The sequence below is a fragment of the Tinamus guttatus genome, unplaced genomic scaffold, assembly GCF_059628265.1.
Source record: "Tinamus guttatus ecotype Peru unplaced genomic scaffold, ASM5962826v1 Tinamus_guttatus_pri_ptg000150l, whole genome shotgun sequence".
Classification (NCBI taxonomy): domain Eukaryota; kingdom Metazoa; phylum Chordata; class Aves; order Tinamiformes; family Tinamidae; genus Tinamus; species Tinamus guttatus.
Genome location: NW_028288684.1, coordinates 17,492,548 through 17,517,724, shown reverse-complemented (window position 1 = coordinate 17,517,724; position 25,177 = coordinate 17,492,548). Strand labels below are relative to the sequence as shown.

The window sequence follows — 25,177 nt, the reverse complement described above, 5'->3', positions numbered from 1 at the left end:
AGGCAGTACTTCCCATTGCTATTGAATTTGGAAATAGGAATGGGAAAAATCCAAGAGATCTATAAAATGGCTAAGTTGGTAAATATGGAGAAATGGAAAACATGCTTGCCAGCAAGCAGTGTGTCTTAGGAAACCTGGTTTCCAACTGGCTCTGCTTTTTGCAGGTGTACTCCCCGCAAAATATCTAACAACACTTCATGGTGTGAACTTTCTCCCAGGCACTTTAACAGAGTCTCCCTTATCAGCCCACCTTCTGTTATAATAAAAGTTGCCAAAAAATAATCTCTTTGGGACCATTGTAAAAGGTGATTGAAATTGCCCCAAAAGTCAAAAATCCCCAGGGAAGAGAAGGGAGTGACAGAGAGATGCACAGAGAATATTATCACAGAAGTCTTGTTCCCAAGCTAAAAAAGTGATACCTTGCTAATTTAAATCTATCAGTGAACATGCCCAGATGCACCAAAAAGGGCCAAAATTAACATTCTGCTTATTAAGGTGACTTGCTTATTAAGGAAACACCTTAACCATTTAACTATATCACTTTTTATTTCAGTGGATAGGGAAATGTAAGGCAATCAGACTGGAAATCACAAGCATCTCTAAAATATGCAGAAGCATGAAAGAGTGCAAAAATGTAAATTAAATGAATCAGCTCCTAGAATAGAATAAATGAAATATCATAGAGAAATGACAGGGTTTGTGGGGAAACAGCACTTGGGGAGTATGCTTACACATATGCTTATAAACGTATATATACTTCTGCTTACAAACAGCGCCAGGAATGTTCCCAAGTGCTGGAATTCAATCATTTACACTGTGAATGTGTAAGGAGAGTCCCTGACATGCTTCGTCCCAGGTCAAGTAGCTTCCCTCAGCCGCAGATCAGAAGTTAGTGCAGAACAGAGGCCAGTGCTCTGGGTGGTGGTAAATGGGGCCGAGTCTAGTTGGAGGCCTGCGCCCCAGGGATCAGGACTGGGACTGGTGCTGTTTAACTTGTTCATCAATGACTTGGACGAGGGCACAGAGGGCACCCTCAGCAAGTTTGCAGATGACACCAAACTGGGAGGAGTGGCGACACTCCAGAGGGCTGTGCTGCCATCCAGAGGGACCTGGATAGGATGGAGAGTTGGGCACAGAAGAAACTCATGAGGTTCAACAAGAACTAGGGCAAGGTCCTGCACCAGGGATTGATGTGCTGGAAAGCAGCTCCACGGAGAGGGATTTGAGAGTCTTGGTTAAGCAAGTTACCCATGAGGCAGTAATGTGCTCTCGTGGCCAAGAAGGCCAATAGGATCCTGGCCATCATCAGGATGAGCGTTGCCAGCAGGGCGAGGGAGGAGATCCTCCCCTTCTCCTCAGCTCTGGTGAGGCTGCACCTGGAGTATTGGGTGCACTTCTGGGAACTTCTAGAAAGGGTCCAGCGTAGAGAGACAAAGATTATTAAGGGACTGGAATGTCCATCTCATGAGGAAAGATTAAGTGAGCTGGGCCTGTTTAGCCTAGAGAAGAGAAGATTGAGAGGAGATCTTATCGACATGTACAAATACCTGAGAGGATGGAGCCAAACTCTTCTTTGTAGAGGGCAAGAAGGACAAGGGGTAATGGGTACAAGTTGAAACACAGGAAGTTCTACCTCCATGTGAGGAAGAACTTCTTTCCTGTGAGGGAAAGGCTTCCCAGAGAGGTTGCGGAGTCTCCTTCTCTGGAGATCTTCCAAACCCGCCTGGATGCCACCGTGTGCCCTGTACTCTAAGTGTCCCTGCTTGAGCAAGGGGAGTTGGACCAGATGATCTCTAGAGGTCCCTTCCAACCGCAGCGATTCTGTGATTCCCAGCAGAGAGGTTGGGAGCAGCCAGGCAGTAATGGAAAAGTAATGTAAAAGAGTTTAGCAGCATGGAAACAGCCCAGCTGACCTCAGTGACAGAGGATGGTCCTAAATGTGTCTGTGTTAGTCTTGGTGAAATATTCTTTCATAGGCCACTATTTCTTTCTCCTAGTACAGCCAGGAAAGGATTTGTAGGAGAAGTTCTGCAACCTGAAGCAGGACCTGAGAAGGGAGAAAACGGGAAAAAGGTATTCACATACAGCTCCATATACTCTTGCTCCGTCAGTCTTTACAAGTACAATACAAGGGAAAGATCCAAAGTCCTCCTCAGTAGCATACCTGAGTACAGCAGGGTTACCCTGCAGCTTTCAGGCCATCTCAGTTTGGGGAACAGGCACTTACGGTGTCTCACAGACCCAGGTCCATTATAGCACTAGTAATGTGCAATATTGTGTTCAGGATAAACTATAAGGCTGCCTTGCCTATGATTCTCACCATTGGACAATATCACTATGGCCTCTTCTTCAAAGAGGACTCCAAGTATTATATAGAGGTTGTTTTGTTTTGTTTTGTTTTAAATAAGGATTCAGACATATTCGACATAGGACAACACAATCTCCCCTAGCTGTAACGTGAGGTTGCCCCCAAGTCTCTCTCCTCACTTCCAGCACCTCAGTCGTAGTCAGTTCTCAGACTTCAGCTGCCTCTTTCCAGAAAAGACATCTTGCCAACCGCAGCAAACAGCTGCTACCAGCTCACGGGCCCATTTTTGCAACTCCCTGTGCAGCTGAGATGATGTTCACTTCTGAACTGCACATTTCTCGTCACTGGGAGACTGCCCTTGATCACCTACCAAGCCAAGCTCCCTTTTTGGATGTTAAATCTCTCCTGGATTTTAACAAGCTCTCGTCTCTGCTCTGAGCTCAGCTATATGATGGATGGAAGTCAGTTCAAGAGTAAGCTGTCTAAATTTTGATGAATATATGTAAGTATGGGTGGTGTCCCCTTCTACAGGCTCCATCTCATTAACAGGCCTATCCAAGTACTGACTATATCTTGTTTCCTGTCCTATAGAATTATTTTCTGCTTGAAGCTGCCTCCAACCTTCCTGTATCCATTTCTCCCTTCTGCTTCTTTTCCATCATGACATGGAAAATGAGATGTCATTTTCTCTCTTCTGCCATTCTGAACTATACTGCTGATGGCATCTTAGTTGTTTGCTGCAGTGTAATCTGTAACTCTCCCTCAGAGGCTTGCCACCTCAGTCATAACCCTCTACACCCTCCTACCACCTATATCAATGTTATGTAAATGGCTCCCAGGACAAAGAAACAACAAAAGGCTCTCTCTTGTGATCTCTCCTGTGACTCTGCTCTCTCCAAAACTAGGCTTTTAATAGCTATCTGGAGCCCCTTGAACCTGGAGTGCTCCTGCATTCCAGTCCAGGGCAACCTTGTATCTGATACGCATCTCATCTCATCTGATACTTCATCTCATTAATTTTCTCTTCTTTACATCAAAAAGAGACTCCAAGCAAACATTTATTTGTCTCACATTCTATATTCAGTGCATAATAGGTGCCATTTAAAAGAGATATACTTAGTACCTACCTTTCCTACCTAGAAAAGGGGTTCAGGTAAATTGGATCAGTGTGTCAATGGTCACATGAAATGCCACCTGTATAAAGTTAAGAAATGCTGAGGGCTAAATCTGCAGCTCACTTCCACTATCTTTTGCAATCTACCATCAGTAGAAACATTTCTTTTCACCTGCTACAGTTCGGGAGACGAGAAGCTTATTTCCTACAAGCCAAAATGTCCTCAGCCTATTCAGTACTGTCTCCTATAGCAGCAGGAAGATGTTTGCTTTATCCTGTTTCATTGCTAATCCACAACCTCAATATGCACGGCTTTCTCATCTGACATTATTGGGGTGTGTTAATGACTTCTGCCTTCCCCTTCTCCAAATCCTTCTCACACCAACATTTATTTCAGTCTTTGTCCTGGACAGTGAGGAGCTTCACAAATGTTAAATCATCTGGTTATTATATTATACTATAGGTAGGATCTACAGGAATGTATAAGACAGGCACTGACAAAAAACACTGGCATATGCTTCTTTTTTTTTTTTTTTTTGAATTAAATGGCGGAACTATCAAGAACAGAAAGAAAGGATTCCCTGCCCTGCTTTTATGCAAGGAAAAAAAAAAAAAGAAGAAAGAAATTAGCACAATAATAAGTCAGGGGAGCACAGTAAGTGGGGAGAATATAAGAAAGTACTGGAGTGGTGATGGCAAAATCTTAATCTTTTGCTGAAGGCATTTAAATTGAAGGGCTACATTTCTTTTGTGCTAATTTTGATGTTACTCTATAAGATCTGCGAGTGCTCCTTGGTGAAGCACTAATATCTCTGCAAAAATTCATGTTTTATATCTGATTAATTCTGATGGGTAAGGTATGTTATAATGATGGCATGCATTTAAGAAAGACAGGGAAATTAATGGTGTGGGTACAACCCCCTCTACCTCTTTAGGAGCAAAAAAAGTATAGACAACGACTCCAGTGTTTGAACACGAGCTCAGGCACAGGAAACCCTCCACAATCCACTTAAGATCTGTTCTCAGTTTCCCCAAAGGTAATATGAAAGAATATTTCTCCTTGGGAGATTATGGAGATTAATTAGTTAATACTTTTTGCTAATTCTCATCTTTTTAAGACAGATTTTTTTACATGAGTGCTGGATATCATTAAGTTTACCAAAACAATCAGAGGAAAAAATCCAGTTCCTTTTGTAACAGATTATTACATCTAAGTTATATGCTAAAAAGACAAACAAATAAATAAAAAAAAAAACAGAAAACAAAACTGTTCTTTCTTCTGAGTCTTAAAATATTATGTAGAGTCTATGCAAAGATTGCTTCCATCTTTTCTCTTCTTTTTTCTTTTTTCTTTTTTTTTTTTTCAACTGTAGCTACACGTCTTTCAGACAGCCCTTTCCCTTGGTAGGATCAAGGACTTCACACCTTCTGTAGCTCTGTTTCAGTTTGTCCATAGTGCCATGAAAGGAGATGGCAATCAGTTACGACTTTTAGTTTTAATAATGCCTTTTCTTCATTCTAGAGGAACAATTTCTTGTGATCTGCAGAAAAAAAAATGAAAATAAAAAGAAAAAACACAGGAAATTATTTCACAAGGTAAAGAATTGCTTCAAAACTCAATGTAAAATAGTCTCTGGAGTTATTCAGAAATCTGAGCCAGAAGTCTGACAGCTGAAAACTGTTGTCCTTCTCAAAGCGCAGAAGATGACCCTTGCAGAGGAATTCCTCAGAACTGCAGAAATGGGGTGTGCTGAGTCAAGAGGCTGTTTCCTCAAAGAGCCGCTTCCCCAGCTCTCGTGGAGCACAGCAGCCAAGGTACAGTTGGTTTTGCCTCTTTCAGAAGTCAATATACGACTGAAATCCTGACTGTCTGGACCTACTGACCTCCAAGAAATATAAAAATGCCTGTGGTGGTCTCATCTCTTTTGGGAGAAGGAAAATCTGATTTTCTGAATTTCCCATGCAGTTTCCACTTGATGTGGAGGCATTCTTCCTCTTCAATATTACTCTGCTCTATTAATAATGCTAGGCTATTAAACAGCTGCTGCATTTTACTCCAGAGGTGGCTCCATGTGTGTGGTGAACAGGGAGATCTCCATCTACAGCTCATAAAGAATTTTATATAAATGTCCATTACCCATGTAATGGCAACAGCCAACAGTTTTATTAGGCAATATAAAATGATATTAGGGATATAAACTGTAATGCCTCAGGGCAGAAGCCAATCAATGACTGACTGAAGTTATTGAGAAGAAACTTTCTGTCAGCAAGTTATTCCCTAATCATCTATTACAGAATTTCTTGTCCCTCCCTGCAAAACATCACGTAGTGGACAGAGTTGGATCCAGGCTGCTGACCTGGATCAGTATCTGGTTGGGTCCAGCCTAGCAATGCGCTCGTTCTTGCTGCAATGCATAAATAAATGTAGCACTTCACTTTATCAGAAGATTGATCTCCAATGAAGACCAATCCAGGATTTTTTCCATTAAATTCATGACTGACAAAATAACTACATAGATTTTTTTTTCAGCGTTTTCTTTGGGAGATTTCCTTGCTGTGTTCAAGCTAGCAAATAGGAAAGGACTAAGCCAGGCTGTTTGCTCCAGGATCATGATGTTCAGGTGGTGAAGAGGACTCTTAACAGTATGATGACTGCCACTGTCAGAACGGTCACAGTCTCAGCTTTTGCCTTGAGCACCTGGGAAGTTCTGGCGGGCCCTCTCTGTCTCATAACTCTGCACTATCTTCTCCAAGATGCATAAACATCCCTTCAAACAGCCCTCTGCTTTCCTGACCACCAGCTGGGCTCTATTCTTGCATCCCGTGCCAGAAGTGCCTCAGCCACTGCACTCATGTTTATTTTATTTTGTTTTACTATTTTAATAGGTCTCCCCCAGAAGCATCATTCCCCAGGTGGCCCCTAACCTGTGCTCCTCAAGCTTTTTCCGTCCTCGTGCTCTCAAGCTCTCTCCTAAGCATGTCTCTTAAATCTCATCTCCTCCATCCCTGCGCTTGCTCTCCTGTTGTTTAAGCCTGCCCTTAGGCGATTCCCTCAGCCACCTCTTGCTAGTGCAGTTACTCCCAGCAGCTTCACTGACATACATGAAATGAGAGCAGTTTGACAATCTTATGTCACATACTCTAATGGCTCCAGGTGTCCTATGGAATACATAGAGCAACAGCAGACTGTAACAAATACCTTTAAAAGGCCAGAAATCTTGCTACTAGGAATGAGATTGCTTTTCATATTAAAGCATACTCCTTAATTGATATTAGTGGGGTGTTTTGTAAAGCAGTCTCCTAAACATAACACAGAGGTGGCTGTTGCTCTGAGGGGATGTCTTTCTTGTGGGATGCTGCCTCTTCCATCCCATGTAAATATCCATAAAGTTGTCAAACGCTGCCTTCTGTTTGAAAAGGTATTGGTGAGGGAAGAGAGTGGAATTTCTATTGGTAGAATGACAGAGCTTTGATTTGTTTTCTGTCTAGGTGGATGACGGTGTGAGGAATATTTAGTCTGGAGGAAAGTGAAGAGCTGCTTTTTTGTATGGCTTATGAGGCAGGTTCTTTTGTAACATATTTTTTTAATGTAGGTTTGGATGGGTGCTCTGCAATATGAAGTTGTTTTAAATGGAATTTAAGAGACAAAAGTTGATCCCACTGGAGACAACACACTTTCACCACTGAGCTTGTTGAGTTAGGGCTGAAAGCAAAATTACTTCAGTCAAGGGGCAGCTTTTCATTAGGTGTAGATCACGAGTGTCAACCGACTGAGGAACTCCATAGTTCAGATTTCAGTGCAATGTTCACTACAAGCCTTCTGTGTTTGCAGCTTAGTTTGCTAAGGAAATGAGTCTTACTAAGTCAGACTGTGTATGACTATGTGTCAGTCAGTCTGCTCCAAAAACTTCTGAATCCCTGTTTAGAAGGATGGGGATTTCAAAGATATTAAATTTATATAAGACTTACAAAAATAGTTTGCAAGAAAGAGTGAAAAGACTGAAACAGATGTTTTTAGATACCACTGAATTCACTCCAAGAAAAGATGCCATCACTCCTCTAAAAATGGAAAAGTTCTCAATTTGAATCTTAATAAAAATCAGAGAATCCATTTCTGCCTTTGTGGCCCCAGGATAAGAACTGAAACACTGACTTGGGTGCCAGTGCGTAAGGATATGATAGGGGTTCCTCATGCTCAGCTGGAATTGAGGAGCCAACAATTAACCATACCAATTAACCAAATAGTTGTTGCAAATTGCCCACCCAAAACTTGAAGCAGCAGCAATTAAGATTTTTAAAATAGTTTCCACCCTTGCTTTGCCTTGGATCTTCCTTTAGGTCCCAGGCAGTTGGGATGCAATTGGTAGCAGCAGCAGTCTTTGCAGCTCTCTCCAGGAAGATGGTAAAAGAGTTTTCCCAGAGAAGCAGCAGGGATCACTGTTAGGGAATGATTTGTGTGGAAGCAGTGGGCAGAGGACGGCATGCAAAACCAACAGCATCAGTTTTAATTGCACCTGCCAGACGGTCCTTAGTATGGCCATCTAAAAGGGAGAATAACTACACAATCAAATGGGACCCAAATCTGTTTCAAACACCACTCGTTACTCGTTACTCCAAACTCTGCTAACAACAAAAAATGGAGCTGTTGTACAAGATGAGCTAGAGCGACTTGGCATGACAGCTGAAAGCCATCCCACCTAATGTGAACTGACAGCTATGGCATGACACCACAGACATACTGGCATTTGTAAATATAATTTCTTCATAATGTGTTTTTATAATAATAATAATAATAATAAAGAACCATGAAAGTAAGCAACAGAAAAAAAAAAAAAAGCTGTGAACCCAAATAAACATAACCATTACCTTCTGCTGCACCATTATGTGCAGCCAAGCAATGCCTTTGCTCAGTTAAAGCTCGGGGTTTGCTAAGAGAGTGTTACAGTTTCCCCTTATTTTCAGTAGCTTATAGAACAGCTGGTAGAATTTTGCTCTGGTTAGAAGCTTTATTTATAAAGTCTCTGGTCCTAAAACAGGAAATGAGTATTTCATCCCCACAATTTAGGAGGATTTTTTGGGAGGGGGCTTTTATGCTACACAAAATCTGGTTTTGTTTCCTAGAAAGGGTCCAGTCCAAATGCCATCAAAACCTGCAGAGATTCCCCCTGACTTGAGCAGGGCTTGGATTATGCCCTAAGGCAGGGCTATAGAAGCAGACAACACCTAATGAAATCATGTGGTGTAAAGGACCAGGGAATCCCATGCTAAATCCCCACCCTGCAAACAGCTATGCCTGAGCTTAAACATGCATTAAAATTGAAGTCAAAAAAAGCTACTCATGTCTATCAAGTTAAGCTCATGTTTCAATGTTTGCTAGAGTTAGTTCTTGGTACCATGAGCAGAAAAACTTACACAAAAATATTGTGGGTAAGATCAGTCCTTTCTTTATGCTATATGATATCCTGAATCCTTAGGGATTCCTGTCTCTTTGCGGGACCATCCATGGGTTTTATAGAAATTTGCTCTCATTTTATTCTTCTGTGTGTATGAAACAACATGACATACTTTCTTTTTCACAACATTTTTTCCACTGACTTCACAGGTTTTTAAGGAGAAGTCTCAAAACTGTTTATCGCATTCTGTTACCAAAAGTACAGGACTTCAGTTGAAACCAGATCTCTAGAATACAAATCACTGTCCTGATACATAAGAATAGGTATTTTTACCTGTCTGAAAAGAGGGCACAGACCAAAAGTGTTTCTGCTTCATATCACAGACAGAAAAACTGAGGCACAGACATTATTGTGATTTTGTTAAAGCCTCACAAGACACGGTTAGCAATCAATCCATAACTTAACCAACAATTTAACATAAGATTTTATTTTCTTGTCTTACTAATCCCAGTTTTTCTCCTACTTTATTTTTTCAAAATGGCAAAGCTTGAAGAGGACAAGGATGAGGTCAGGGGCAATCTGGAAACTCAGTGGCAGAGTTGTGAGGAGAATGGGAAACTTCTGGCTCTGCACATCCAAAAATTACTTTCTTCCTCTCTCAGATCTGTTTCAATGGAAGAAAAAGGAGAGAGAAAAGAAAGAAAAAAAAAATCAAACCCCTCTCTGCACAGGATTCGGTATGTTTGATCGAGCTATCCAACACGGGTTATTGCACTGATGGAGGATGAGCGCTCCAGAAGCCCCTCCTGCTCGTTGCCTTTGGCTCGTTTTTGACACCACGGCCCTGGCAGAGGGGCAGGTTTCCTCTTCGCCAGTGGATCCGCTGTGCTCCGCATGGAGCCAGCACAACGCACGGCCCAGCGTGGATGAGCCGGGCCTCCAGCGGGGAGGAGCTAGCAAGAGCAAAAGGAAAAGCGAGGCTAAATAATCAAAGTTAAATAATCAAAGCTGATCCCGTCCTTCACAAATATCACTGCGCCCTTGAAACGACAGGAACTGCAGGCACGGCGGCTCAGAGGTTTCCCTTTTATGCTGCCTGACCTTGCTCCTTCAAGTTTAAGTCAAACTTCTGGCGTTTGGCTGCCAGAAATGCTAAAAGTTTCGCGCTGCAAGGCGCAGTCTAGCATTATACAAGAGAAATGCTTCAACGTGAACTGTCAAAATGGATTTTTTGATGTGCGATCTCATTGCAGTCGCTAAAAGAGATGAAGAGTCCCAGTAAAACTCAACTGTGCTTCTCTGCATCAACAGGACATTTCTCTTGTCAAGTGGCACTGCTTGCTAGAAATAAGCTCTACGTGATACCTATCTCCCTTCCTTCTGTGGTAGCACCTACGGCTGCAAAGCTCCCTGTTAAAGGTCACTGTGTTGAGAAGGGCGCCCTTGAATTATACTTGTGTAGGAATCACTTCTTAAGGAAATACAAGAATAGCCTCAAAGCAAATTATTGGTGTTGTCACCGTTAAGCTGTCTTGCGCTGCCACATCATGTTTCTGGAGACGTGCATGAGCACTGTCACAATTTGTTAACTTTCTTAAGTCTATGTTGGTGTTAACTGCTACCACGAGAAGTGAGAAGGGACATGAAGAGCTGCAAGAAACTGCAAGAAGTCCCTGCCATGACCAGGACTCTGCCCCTCTCCCGAGGGGAAGGCAAAGAGAAACTCACATGCGGCACATGGGACTGCGTTCACACCAACCTGGGTTTCTCATCTCTGGGCTAAATAAAAGATTCTGAGGAGATAACAGAGAGTCCTCATCCTAAGGATGGGACTAAAAACCACGGATTTTGCTAAAAGTACCTGGTTAATTTTAGGCCACTGTTCAGTGAAGCGCTTAAGCAGGTTTCTAAGCCTAGTCATGAAGTATTTAAGCACATCCTTAGACATCAATTTGCAGACTCGATGCCTAAAATTTTAAACATGTAAAGAGCAATCTGACAAAAAGCACTTTGGAATGGTACACTCCCCCCCGCCCTTCCTTCTTCAAAGACAAAATCACTGCCAAAAGGAATGTATGTATTGCTAATACACAAAGCACCAGTTAACTAAATTTTGCTATGTTTTCACATCTAAAGCTCAGATTTGCAGCCAATTCAGTAAATGCTCTTGTGCTACACCCATTGCCAGGAGGACTTTCGTGTTGATTTAGCCTTTCCACGGGCAGTGAGCGCAGAAAGGCCGTCGTGGCCTTTGCCCGGCCAGCGGCTGGTAGCCCCACAAACTGAGAGCAGCTCCCAGGCAATGAGAGCTCTGAGCATCATCCGCAGCATTTCGAGTCGCGTCGGATTGTGGATCAAGGAGCTAGTGAATGATGACTGATTACCTTTCCAGAGTAGCTCTTACCGCAGCCCTGGGGAGCAACTTGGATTAAAACAACACTTTCAATATGCAAATAGTTTGATGTTTTGAGAAATAGCAGTGCAGCTAACACTTGGCCCGGTGAAAGAAAACGTGTATTAATCTGCCCAGGCAGTTGATTCTAAAATAGTTTATAAATAGCCCTTTGCATTAATTCAAAGTGAAATGTCAGTTTTTCATAATTTATGATAGTATGCTGAGATTCAGCTTCAATAGCACACCACAGGTTGAGTTAACATCAGGTCTAAAAGCAGGCTTCCTGTCTTCTGAACCTTGAATCTTTTGGAAGACCTTTTCTTTTTGCTCAGATTTATTTTTATTAGCTGAATTATTTATGATCATTTCAATGTAAATTACTGAGCACAGAGCAAGTAAAATACTGTGTTGCCACAGCGGTTTGCTCGCGTCTTCATGAATCCGATCATCTTGGCTTGCTTCTCAGGAAGTGGGAACCTCAGAGCTGTTTCCTGATCTGCATCTGATGAGTATGGCAGTGGTATTAATCAGTCAAGTTTCTGAATTCCCAATAGTCATTCTAAGCTGTTTGCCTTTCATGAGGATGCAAAATAGAGGACAGTTCTGAGGTTTGAGGAGCTCTCGTTCTCATCAGCCCTTGGTTGCCCTGGGTCAGGGCACCTCGGCCCTTCTGCTCCCGCTCGTCTTTCACGGTGGCGCATTTCGTCCTAACCTGACAGATACACGGTGCAAAATGGTAGTGTAGGACACCCGATTCCTTCTGCACTAGTTATTCCATAAGCACAACTTGGAAACTGCTCACCTCCTTGAGAAAAAAAAATAATTAAAAAAAATAATAATAATGAAAAACCTATAATGAAATTGTTACAGATGAACAAAATGTTATATCCATGCAAAATGGTCCTGCTAATCAACAGAGCTCACTCCCTGCTGGAGACAGCTCAAGAAGAACAACAAAAACCATTACCGTGCTGGTAGGGTTGATTAATAAGGGAAAATTAATTAACTACTTCTACTAATACTCATTAGCATTTATACATTGGAATGGGCACTAAATGTATGTGCAGAGAGCTTTGACAAGGGTCCCTTTGAAGGGTGCAATGTTGGGTGGCACTGTTGTTTTCCAGTTCTGTGGGTTTTACATTGGAAAAAAAAAAAAAAAAAAAAAAAAAAGATACATCTAAGGGAATTCCAGAACAGTTGAGGTTGGAAGGGACCTCTAGAGATCATCTAGTCCAGCCTCCCTGCTCCGGCAGGGACACCCAGAGCACGGGGCACAGGGTGGCATCCAGGTGGGTTTGGGAGATCTCCAGAGAAGGAGACTCCACCACCTCTCCTGGCAGCCTGTGCCAGGGCTCTGTCACCCTCACAGGAAAGAAGTTCTTTCTCACATGGAGATGGAAGAGAAGCCTAAATACCAGTTAGGAAAAACAGTGGTGGCAGTAGGAGGAGAAGGCCGAGATGGTAATGATTTGGGGGAGTATTTTGGAGAGGTAAAAGATGGGATGGCAGAAGGGAGTGAGCGTGAGGCAGGGATGCTGACACACTCAGCGAGCATCTGCGTGTGCCCAGATGTTGCCCATCTAGTATCTTTGCCCAAATTTCTGGCTCAAGCACTTTCCAATGATGTTTAAATTTAGCAATTGACTGCTCAGTTATTAGCGTGGCTGAAAATTATAATGAAATAGAGCCCAATAGCTCCTCAAAAAGGGTCAAAAGATGATTATCCACGTAATCAGTGTTTTCTGTAGCTCGTGTGGAATTAACAGGCACTATTTTTAGACAGGGTTTCAGGAGTTGTGTTTGATTCTTGGCTTTGCCACAGACTTCCTGCATGACCTTGGGCAAAGCAGTTTCTCTCGGTGCCATCTGCACGATCACGCGTTTTCCTCCCACTCTCATTTGTGTCGCCAGTGCAGACCTGGGTCTGTGTGACTGCTGCGGGGCGGCCGTGTGGGGTTTGTTTGTTCACTTGGTTTTTCTCAGCTTCATGTGAGCAGCAGGATGAGCAACACGAAGGTTTGGGGGGGGGCTCAGCGAGGGGCCCTCACAAGGGACCCTCTACCTGAGCTCCAGCTTGGCTGATGTGGCCCGAGGTCAGGCGGGAGGTGCAGACGGAGCCAAAGAGCAGCAGACTAGAAAGTAAACAAAATTAGCAGTACTCTAAAGAGGAGAGGAGACTGTAGCTGACTACTTTGGTCGCTGCCTTTATTTTTATTTTTTTCACAGAAACTGGATAGAAAATTCTCATTTCATCCTTTTGCCTTGAGCGCAGTGTTTGGGATGGATGAACTGAAGGCCCCTCATCACAACGTCCCGCCAGCACAGGTGGCCTGGCAACTTTGACATCAGTTGGAAGGCAAAGAAAATGGGTGTTAAATGTATTTCTTGAGTAACAAAACAGCGGGAACACCTCTGAGCCAGGTGTGTCCTTTCCATCGCCCTCCCCTCAACAACAACAATAATAATCACAAAAATCAAATATTAATAGTAGAAAGCGGCGAGGCCGCTCGGGGTGCCAGGCGGGCGCCCGGAGCGGGGCCAAGGACGAGTCCCCCGTGGGCGCGTCCCCGGGGGCTCCTCCCCGCGGGCGGGCCGCGCTCCCGCCCCGGCGCTGCGCGCCCCGCGCAGGGAAGGAGGGAGCGCGGCGGGGATCGCCCCGGCCCCGCGCTGCTCCCGCCCGCATGGAGACCCGGCGCCGCGGGCCGAGCGGCCGCCCGCGCAGCTGAGCCGCGCCAGCCGGTGCGTAGCGGGGTTGTTATTGCCCTCGTGTGGGTGTTTGGGGGTGGAAAGTGGATGGCGGGGGGAAACAAAGCACAAAAAGCAGCGCAGAAACTTTGCAGCCCCGCGAAGTTGGCGCTGCGCGGAGGCGGCGCGAAGTTGGTGCCGCGGGCGGGCGCGCAGCCCCCGCGCTGCCCCCGCGCCCCTGCAAGGTGCAGCGCGGCCCCCCGCGCTCGGCGGCCGGAGCCGCCTCGGGTTTTAGTTCGTTTTATTTTTACTCGCTGTTTTTTTTTTTCATTTTTTTTTCTCTCTTTTTTTCCCCCTCATTTTTGCACGGTGGGGGAAGCGCGCGCGTGTCTGTCGCTGCTCTTCAGCTGCAGTTGCTCTTGGCTGAGCCTGGGGACTGGCTGCAGCTGCTTGGGCCGGGGAGAGAGAGATGGTGCGAGAGCACTTGGGTATTTTTATTTAGGTTTATTTATTTATTTATTTTCCCAGCGTTTTCGCAAGGGCGGGGGGGTCGCTTTTCCCTCACTCTTTGCACGAGCGGCGCCGCTCTGGTGCCGGGAGACCAGGGGGTTGCAGCCTGAGCGTGCAAGGGCTGCTGTATATGTGTGTGCGTGAGTGTGCAAGGGCTGGTGCATATGTGTGTGAGTGTGCAAGGGCTGCTGTATATGTGTGTGTGAGTGTGCAAGGGCTGGTGTACATGTGTGTGAGTGTGCAAGGGCTGCTGTGTATGTGTGTGCAAGGGCTGGTGCACATGTGTGTGAGTGTGCAAGGCCAAGTGTGCGCATGAGTTTGCAAGGGCTGGTGCATGTGTGAGTGTGCAAAGTCTAGTACATGTGTGCATGTGTGTGTGCAAGGTCTAGTACATGCGTGTGTGTGTGTGAACGTGCAAGGGCTGGTGCATGCACAAGTGTGCAAAGGCTGGTGCACATGCATGTGCATGTGCAAGGGCTGGTGCACGTGTGTCTGTGTGTGCGCCAGGGGTGGTGCATGTGCGTGTGCAAGGGCTGCTGCCCGTGTGCATGTGCGTGTGCGCCTATTTGGGGAGCTCCTGAGAGGGAACCCGCCTTGGCTGGCGATGGGTTAAGCACGGGCTCTTCCCAGCTATAACTTCTGCTATTAAAGGAAACCATGGAGCCTCTCCTGCCCACTTCATTTTGAGCCCCGCCGGATTATTTGCAGAAGGGAAAGGGAGCCGCGCCACCCGGAGAAACACATCAGCGTGTGTCTTTTTTTTTTTTCTTTTTTTTCACCTTTTTGTTTTTGTTTCTGGTGGCTTGGTGCCCTTGCTTTGTTGTTGGGAGGATTAAGGGTTGATGAGTGTCCATAGTTCCAGATCCAATTAAAATAAATGCGCATAAATGGGGCATAAATGGGAGAGCCAATGCTGGCATCCCGGCAGAGGCACTAAAGCACCAAGGTTGGTTAAAAGGGGAAGACTGGAGGAAATGAATGCTTTCCTTCTTAGCCACTCGCTTTCCCTTTGCAGCGCTGTCAGACAGGCTCAGATGTGCAGCGTTTGATCAGGGTTTTGCGGATCTTTAACCAATCTCTGCCCAGGAGGGAGGGAAAAAAGAGAGGGGAAAAAAAAAAGGCAGGGGGAGAAAAATCCCTTCTCCCCGGGCATAGTCATTTTAACTCTCTCTCGTTTAGCGAATGCTTTGCTTTGCTGAGAACGTGACCCGGATTGCAGAAAGGAATTGAAAATCTCATGAGCTAGGAGAATGGTGGAGGAGGAGCCCGGCACCGCTGCCCGGACTGGGTGCTTTCACAGGGTGCCTATTTTTGGAGCAGTCGTGCGCTGGGTATAAGCGTTAGCAGGGAAAGCAGACCCTCGCTGAATAGCTTGGCTAGTGCTTGGCTGGCTGTTATTTATTTATTTATTTTTCCTGCTGACATAGAGAGCTTTTCCTTCGGTTGAACAAAAAGTTACTTCTGTGGCTTGGCGAGGGCTCGGTGGCGGATGCGAGCCAAGCCGGAATGGTCCCTCGGGAGCCGGGCCGCCTTCGGAGCGTGCTGCTGAGGAGGAGGTTGCAGCCGTGATCTCTGTGTCCCCGAAACGGCGGAGTCTGGTCAGGAGAGCCAGGTAGGAGCTGCAGGGCTGGGAGCTAGGGATATCCCTCTGCCTGATCCTTTGGTGGTGCTAGTGTTGTAGAAAAGCAGCAGGTTGGCTGTGCTTGCGTCCGTGCAGCAAACCCTGCTGGCTTTCTTCCCTTACTTTTGCTGTTTCTTTTGAAAGCTGGACTACTAGCAAAATGTAGTGTTGGCCTCGTCCATCCTGAGCCATGAGCTGTGTTACTGCGTCGTTACCGTGTATGTGCAGGGAGGTGATGGGGTGTAAACCCTTAGTTTTTCTAAGCGCTTCCTTGGCTTCTTCCACGAGCGCCAGCTTGTCAGGTTGCGTTGTCACTGTGCTACCGTCCTGTCCGGCTGTGGTGACCTGATGTACCCTGCTTGATGGGTCGTGTCAAATACAGTGAAGTGAGCAATTATAAGCAGGCCAGGGTGCTTAGCTGCTGCTCGTTAGGAGGAGCCCGTAGCCGCGCTACAGATGTGTTTGTGCACCGAGTGCTCCAATGCCTTCTGACACATGCCAACTGCGCTCATCCCCGTGTGTTTGCAGCTAGGTTTTTCCTGTGGACAGAAAGTTGGTTCGAATAAGGTTTGTTTTAGCATGATGTGCCAGTGCAGAGTGTAAGCCTTCTGGATGCAGGTTTGAATCCCTCCCGATTTGCTAGTGCCTCCAAGCTCCGACTGCCTCCTGACTTGTCTCTGTGAAGCTGCCTGACTTCTGCTGCTGGCACTGCCGTCCTGCGACGGCCACAGGGAGTCGGACCTGCTGCAGCAGAGGTGAAATCCTGGCTGTGCTCACTTGAGTGGGAATTTTGCCATAGATGTCGACAGACCAAAGCTCTGCTCCTTCTCATCTTTAATCCTGCTATATGCTGGAGGGAAGGTTTCGCTTTGCTCCCGCTGCCTGGACTGTGCCTGGGCGGACGGGAGGTGTAAGTCTCTCCGGATGTCAAGCTGTGCCTTTCACGAGCACGGCATTCTTGGGAAGGAAACGGGGGCAAATGAGAGTGGAAATACAGCCGGCGTGCATCCACTCTGTGTGCTATCTTGTTGCTCGTGTCTGCAGCCATTCCCAGGAGGATGGATCAGGCAGGAGCTCCGAAATGGACATGATTGCTTTTTTTTTTTTAAGATTACTCTAGAGAGTGGCTGAGTGAAGCTAGTGCATCCTATAATGCCTCTTTGTTTATTTTATAAATATGTTTATTCATTTCCATTTTTATTTCAACTTTGCTTAACCTGTGCCCACTGGACGAGTTTTCCATGTATAGGCGATCAAGAGAGCTATTCTCAGAGACGCATCACATATCTGGCATCCAGATAGATTTTGTTAAATGACGGTGACAAGGGGAGGTGTTTGATGCTTTTTTACCATGTGGAACCTATGTAGGGCATTATAATGATATTGTGATATGATTATCACAGTTTCTACTTAATAAGTGCAGGTTGAAGGCAGGTCCAGGTCATGGCTGTGAAATAAAACTGGTCAGATTTGTCTTTCCATGTGGAATGTGTTGTTTCAGTTCATTATTTGCTGTGGCATAGGACAGGATTTGTTAATATGAAGCATAAAAAGAAGCTTTGACTAGAGGTTGAGGTATTTGGATCTGCTGGTTATCTCTTGCAAGAAACATTTTATAGTGCCCTTATTTCCATGCCTTTAATTCCAGGAGAGAGAGCTTTCTTGAGGCTAAGCATTCCTCTACAGTGTGTTTACCCCATCTCTCAGGTATTTTGTTCACTGGTGAAAACTGCCAAAGAAAATGTGAGTAAGTGCAAAATGGAGTAATCTGCCTTTTATAGGGGTTTTCATGCCCTTAATTTAAGAGACTTAAATAAGCAGGCAGTCTTAAAAAGTTGCAAATCATACCTTGTTAGTGTCTCTTAGCTTGTCTCCTCTGGGAAAATGTCTATCTAAAACAAAGCAGTCCTAGTTTCATATCTGTAAGTGCATTGGCCTCATTTTGTCCCGTTATAGATAATGATAAATTTTCTGTTGATGTAGAATCAGACCCTAAAGTCATACTACTCGTGTTAAAATCAGTGTAATTGTATCACTGACAAATAGATTTGGGGCACCGTTAACACTGTCACAACGCTAAAGCTGGCAATGCTGTGAAAAGGGATGGGAATAAATCCCGTCAGGCTGCTGCTCAGACCTCTGCCTGGGGGTCTGCGCAGGCTTCCAGCTTCACTTTTTTGTTGCCTTTTTTCTGTTTTTCCTTCTGGAAAGAGTCAGGACCAGACCTTCACACGAGGCACCCAGAGTTGTGTTGGAAAATTCTCCATTGTCTTATTGAGCTGTTGTTGATTTTGCTGCTGTTTTTGGTGTATGAGCCTGGATACTGTAATAATTACACCTAAACGTGTCTGTGCCTGTACTGCTGATCATCCACAGCTAATCAAAGCACAGGCCCTGCAGGCTCCCAGAGCAAGTTGACCCAAACAAACAAACAGAAACGGTAGCTTAGCCTGGAAGAAAACAGCATTTTATTTCTTTCTTTTGGATTATGTCTGTAGGAACTACGCTTTTGGTTGGTGGTTGTAACTTGCCTTGGCATCAGTGAGCGACCATCCTTTGATGGTGACGTGCGTTTAGAAGTCCTGCTGTGTCTCCTGAGGGTCTTCCGACCCTCTGCCTGTGTGACGTGTGGGGCACCATCTCTTGGATGGAGAGCAGGTCTGAGAAGTGGCTATGCAGAGTGTAGGGCAACTCTTCTGTGACTAAATCCTTTTCCCCCTCTGTCTGCCTTGGTGGATTTATCTTTAGCAGGTGTGTGTGAGGGCTCACGGCTTTGTCATCCTGTCCTTCAAGTGTTGGCCTTCTCCGATGGCTTCTAACGTGGTCACATGGGACAGTTCTTTGGCCAGGAGAGTCTGTGTTGAGGCTTTGCATTGACTTTATTGAGAGTGGGTAGAGGGCTGTGCTGGGTGTTTCTCCACACCTGCCCTCGAGCACTTCCAGGTTATTAGCCGGGTCCTGAGGAGCATCTCCGAGGGGAGAAATAGTTGTGATGACTTCCTGGAGTGCCGGTGAGAAATGGTCTGTCACCGGCCCCAGGAACGCGCTGCGTGACTTGTCTCTGCCTGCTCTGCGCCAAGTGCCTGTAAATAACATTTCTTCTGTGGGTTTGCACACTTCAAAGATCATTCCAGCTGCTGAAGGAAGCCTTGTCAGAGAAGGTAGCTGCAAGTTTAATTGTAGCTTCGGGACCTGAACTGAATCAGAATCCAAACAATCTGATAGAAATTACAGCCACTTGAATGTTATTAAAGGTTAAAAGTGAGACCTCTTCAGAACAGCTATTAATGTTTTACATTTTAAAATAAAGGAGGTTATTAATATTTCTAAATAACACTGAACATACATTACAATTTGCCTCCAAACCATTGGAGCACTTCTCATAGTAACGCAGATTAAATTTAGTGACAAGTGCATATAATGACAGCATAAATGTCAATTTGGCTATCAGATATGTTGCATTGGTATCTTTTTAATATTAAACACGATTTTGTCCCGCATTGCTTAAACAAATCACGGCATCCAGCGAGTCTGAAGAGGCTGTCTCCATGTTCTGCCACAGGGTGAAACAATCCATTGACGCTTCTTCTCTAAATGATTAATTAATAATTTTGACATTTATATGATTTTTTTTGTAGTTAAAACCTGGTGTTTGGAATTATTTCCTGTGTTTCCTCTAAGTGGTGGTTAGATAATGGCAGTGCTTGGTGTCACCAGGTGAGTTGAGTTTCTTTGGGGTGATAGGGTGCAAGGTGGAGTCGGCAGCTCCCGTCCTAGCGAAGGATGACTTCTCATCATGGCCTTCTAGTGCAATACGATGTGTGCTGTGGAAAGACAAATTTTGTCACCAGCACCAGACTTTTTTTTTTTGACTGGAGGCTTGCTAGGGTATTTTTTTCAGTCAAAATTCAAACACCACTCTTTACAGTTCGCATCTTTGAGAGAGCCTAATTGCTGGTTTGCTTTAGAAAAGCCCAGCCATTTGCTTTGTTCCTGCACTTTGTTCCTGCTTTGACCCTGATGGTGGGTGTCTGTATTATTGCAGTGGCCTGGGCCTAGAAAAAGCTTGTTTGCTACCCAGAGACACCTTTTTTTTTTCTGGCAAAGGAGCTAAAGGATCAAGTGGAACAGTAATAATAATTACTAGTGTTATTTTAAGATGAAAGTTTTTATTCTGGGCCAGGATGCAAACAGAGTGAAAAAGCAGCTGCTACTTTCCAGTAAACCCAAAGCTTCAATTTTCTCAGATGTTCCCTATCTGGAGAGTGACACGAGGTGTTACGCAGAGATGGTGGTGGGGTGCTGGTGAGGGTCTGAGCACCTTTGCCACTGGCCAGACACCTGGGGCTGGGCTGATGCTGGAGACTTTCAAGACTCAGCAGATCTCTTGCTCTTCCACCTGGCTGGGGGCAGGGAAAGGCTTTTCCCTTTTTGCTTGCATCTGACAAATAGGTTTGGTCTATTGCATTGCTAAAAAGCAACATAAATCTACTCATTAAGGGCATAAGCAAATATTCTTTGAATTTTTGCAGTGACATCATGAGCTCAGGAGGGAGGAGAAAGGCATGTTGGGTGGCTGATGGGGCCGTGAGAGTTGACTCCCTGCAGCATGTGATGAGTTTGGCAGTGGCTTGTCCTGCGGTGATGTTAGCCAGATTCATGCTGGGGTCCTGGACCTCTGAGCTTGCAGGGAGCCTGCCCCATATCTGCTCTGGAGCAACCTGTCAGATTGTGGTAAGATGTGGGCAGCCTAAAGGGCCCTGCTCTAGAGGAAACCTGTTGCCGTTCCTTAGAAATTCACAGGGTAATAAGGGAAAAGTGCTACTTACTGGTTAAAAGTACTAGGATGAGGAGTTGTATTTTTATTTTCAATCTTCCTTGTCATCTCTTTTGAGATGCTGCATCCTGGAACATCCTTGCTAGACCTGTTTTCCTGTGTTCAGAGCTGTTTAGCAACAGCTAAAATGGTTCTTGAATGTTAATAAATACCAACTGACCTGCTGCTGGCCTTTTCAGGTAGACTGTGAGTGTGGAAAGACTGAAGATAAGGTTGAAAGGAGGAGAGAGGGGATTTCAGGAGAGACAAGGGCTGCTTAGAGCTTGCTTCTTTGTCTGGGGATGGGTTTACAAGCTTTGAGGAGAGAAGTCTAAGAAAAGAACGGTGGAAAGATGCTGGTTTGGGTAATGGAGACTGAGTAAAAGCAATGTGGACATTTTAGGATCATGGAGTATCCTACCCACTAAGGGAGTGGAAGGCGGGGGAGGATGGATAAGGAGTTTCAGCCATATTGGCCTTGGCTTTATGTGTTTGTGTGAAGCTTTCTTAACCTGACATTTTCAGTGTTTTCAGCATGGTTAAAATGGCATAGTTAATGTTTTTGTTTGAAGCTTTTTAGGTGAGCAAGTCCAAAATGTGCTTTCAGACTTTACTTTTCATTTGCTAACTGTGTGTGTGTGCGCATTCAGATTCTGGGAGTTGATGTGCTGAGGATAGTCTACTGAGAGCAAACCAAATTCAAATTTCTGCCTCTTATCAAAACGTTGGTAACTGTGGGCACGTCTCTTCCCTTTTGTGGGTTTGTTTTATCTGCAAAAATGCGAGTAATAATAGCAATAAAAGAATTTTACTACCTATTCCCAGAAACCATGAGTAGGTAGCTATTGTGATAGGGTGGAAAAAAGGACTAAAGGAGCATTTTTATTACAGAAGTTCACATCACTTCTTTCAGTAGCTCTTTTGGGAGTTTCCTTTTGGTTTCATAATTTCTTGCTGTGTAAGTATTCTTTTAGCCAAAGCGTTTATGAAAGACATTTCATGTTCCATCGCTCTTGAAGACATAGACCATCTTTCTCAGACTGCTTGAGCCGTACGCTCTGCAAGGAGTTAGTCTGCCCAGTGTATGGACCTGGCTTGGATCTGCCTGAAAGGCATCATTAGCAAGAGAGGGTGTCAGAAGCATCCTGCAATGTTCTACTGTCATGCACATATATATACATATATATATATATATATATTTCTTTTTGTTCCATTTCTCTTCTGCAGAATGCTGAGCTGTTGTTGTGTCTCTAGGTTGGTGTAGAATGGAGCTCTGCTGCTTCCAGCAAAGGGCACTTGTTTGCTCCTTCACTGCTAAATTGCTGGAGTCCTAGGAGCACCCTTACTCATATGGTTAGTTTTGTTGGGTGCATCAACCCTTCATCCTGAGGGCTGCTCAGGTATTGCTGCCAGGACCAAACCTGCCATCTGTCTGAATATCCAGAGGTTGGTCCTCTACTGCGGTAGGAGCCTGGGAACTCTAATATGGTCAGTGGTGCTCCTGTGCAGCTGGGGCTTTTTGGCAGCTGTTTGTAGAAGACAGTCTGGTCAAGGCATTGGTTGCAGTCATGAAGCACACTGTGCTCATGGCTGTCTTTACATGGCCATTTTCGTCTGTATACCTCTATGACGCCCTTTAGGAGCTGCAAAGGCACTGGGCTTTAGTAAGAATCATTAAGCACAAATGATGTAGATCATTATCCTGTGCGCAGTGGGGCCTGTGTACATTGAGGAATGTGGCTGTTACTGCAGTCTATTCTTATAGAGTTTAAATAATCCTGCTGTTATTTGATTTTTAAGTTACTCATAAGATCGGACACCTTCAGGGTGCGCTTGCTGAGTGGATTTTCCATACTGTGCTAACTACACAACTGTATTTGGTGCTGGTGGTTAGTAGAAGTCCTAGGTTGTCCCGTCCTCCTGGCACACTGGAGCAGTTCTCAACATTTGTGGGGAATCTTTCAATATCCTGCAGCGAAACTAAGTAAAATCTACTTCAAAAAGAGTAGTGACTTCTTCTGAGTGTTCATTTCCCTGTCAGTAGAGGCTGGATGACTTAATCTCGCATATATCAACACGATGATCAAGTTTCTCAGCAAAATATCCAGTGGTAACTATAACAAATATTCAAAAATGTAAGCCTGAATTGTAATTTAAGGCCCCATTTGGTTATACAGTTCTAAGTGTAACAGGAATGATAGTCAGGGCTGGATTTTTTTACAGTGCATTTATCCACAGTAATATGCAATGGGAGGTCTGTCAAAACGGCCTTCTAAAGCCAGAGCTGCCTGTGGCATGGCATTAGATCAGCTATGTTGTAACAAAATCAGTGTGAGGTTCCACAGCCAAAGGAAAAAAATCAAATCTTTGAGAGCATCTCCCTTTCAGGTAGCTGTTAGGAAGTGGTAGGGCTGAGGTGCTTTGAGAAAGGCAAGGTTGGATCTATTTTGTATATGTTTCCTAAGGGAGACTTGGCCAGTAGGCCTGTCCTTTCCTTTTCATCAGGCGATGAGGGGAGTGTAAGGCTGAGACTTGCCTCCCGCACGGAGACGGGGAGCACCCTGGCACAGCAGCAGGGCTGTTCATACAGTGATTGCTGAGCTGCTGCTATTTACAGAGCAGCGTGTTAAAACCAGCCGTTGCGCAGCGTAGTGGGGCTGCCCCTGCCTTAATTCTCAAATTGAGGCAGCTGAACAGTTTATTCCAGCATGTCAACTCCATGTGTGCCAAGAGGAATAAAGAGGTTGCAGAGATACGGATGTGGAAATGTTGTAGACTGGACTAATCTGTTCTTCCCGATTGCCAGTTGGAAACTTGTTTCAATCAAGGCTATTTTTCATGAGCCAAATAAAACCATGGAATTAAGCTAGATTAACACACCAGATTTTTGGTTTCCAAACTATCAGTCAATCTGTTAATTTAAAGATACATATTTTTTTCCAGCCTGCTTTCCTGTATTGTTTCCTTTCTAAGCCTCAGTGTCTCTTCCATGGCTATTCAAGGGTTGATGTTGGGCAGCTCTCTTGAAGAGCAACAGGTCTTGGGCATAAGAATCATGCTCTTTGCCCTCTTTTCCAAAACAGTATCTCTTTTTTCTCTAAGAGCCTGGACTCTGAATGGAGCAGACTTCATTGCTGGCTATATTCGTGTTTGGCCTCCTCTTTAATATCCAGACTCTTCCAAATCCAGACAGAGATAGTCACATAGTAGTTATACAACCAAGAAATAAGTCTGCAGCCCAGAAGCTCCCCTAGAGAAGCTATTTTCCATTCATGTTTCTGTGCAACCCATGAAACAAGAAATTGAAGGGAAAAGTGGAAGCCCTTAACTTCTGAACAATTTTCTTTGTTCTGGGAAGGTTTCCAGGATTTCTTTTAGAGAGAGAGATGTTAGTGCACATCATCTTCAGGTTTTGTCTTGCACAGCTCTCGAGAATTTTTGTCTCGGAGATTTTGAAGTGTCTGCCTGGTGAGCTCATCTTGCTCTTGGTAGTAATTCCCAAAATTGAGTATCAGGAAGGAATTAGTGGAAACCAGTGTGCTTCATTTAATTGGTTGGACTTGTGCTTCACATGAGAGCAGAATTGGTACTAGAAAGCCATGGGATTCTGTTTTCCTCTAGCGAGACCTTTCTTTAATGAACTCCAAGCAAACATTTCTCATACCTCAGTATTTGGCATCTGGGTGTTTCAGTCCACAAATATGATTTATGTCGTTGGTAAACCTCAAAGGCTTTTTGAAGAGGTGTAGGACCCTTATTCATTTCCATTTTAAAAATGAAGGAATCAAAGAAGAAACAGCTGAATGAACTTTCTCCATCGCGGCTCAAAGGTCAATGGCATAGCAAGTTAGAGGAGTCAGCTGTTCTCAAAACTTTTCCTCTGCTGTAGACAGTTCTGAACAGCTACACTCAAGAGGAAGGAGGTACTGCAAGCTGGTTGTGTGGTTTCCTTTGCTTGAGATCTCTTATTGTGACTGCACAGAGCTGGTGGGCACAGGAAGAGACCAACCCTGGAATGAATGTGTTGGAACTGCAGGCTGGTAAACTGCTGAGTATGGACTTTTCACCTTTACTACGGGCTAGCTGATGTGACACTTTCTGTCATGAAACTGGTATCTAATGGGCTTGCTGCTTTTGCCCATAGTCAGAAGGGCACAGAGGTAAGTGTAGGATGTTTTTAGCACCTCTTTATTTTGCTGCCACTAGTGTTTCTACTAATCAAGTTTGGCTGGAAACAAGAATCAGCTATCTTTTCTCTGAAAACCAACGATTTGCATTTTCAATCCCCCTGGGGCTCTCTTTGCACTTCTTCCCTGCCCCATCTTGGGCTTT

The 25,177-nt window shown here is 44.7% G+C and overlaps 1 protein-coding gene across 4 annotated transcripts in view; it reads left to right on the top strand.

Moving 5' to 3' along the window:
* The first annotated feature begins 15,709 nt into the window (after positions 1-15,709).
* The window catches only part of FAT3 (FAT atypical cadherin 3), a 378,200-nt gene continuing 368,732 nt past the window's right edge, over positions 15,710-25,177 (top strand). For all 4 annotated transcript variants that reach the window (XM_088522315.1, XM_088522316.1, XM_088522314.1 and 1 more), the window contains exon 1: positions 15,710-16,020. The gene's annotated coding sequence lies outside the window, so the exon portion shown is untranslated. The remainder of the gene's footprint in view (positions 16,021-25,177) is intronic.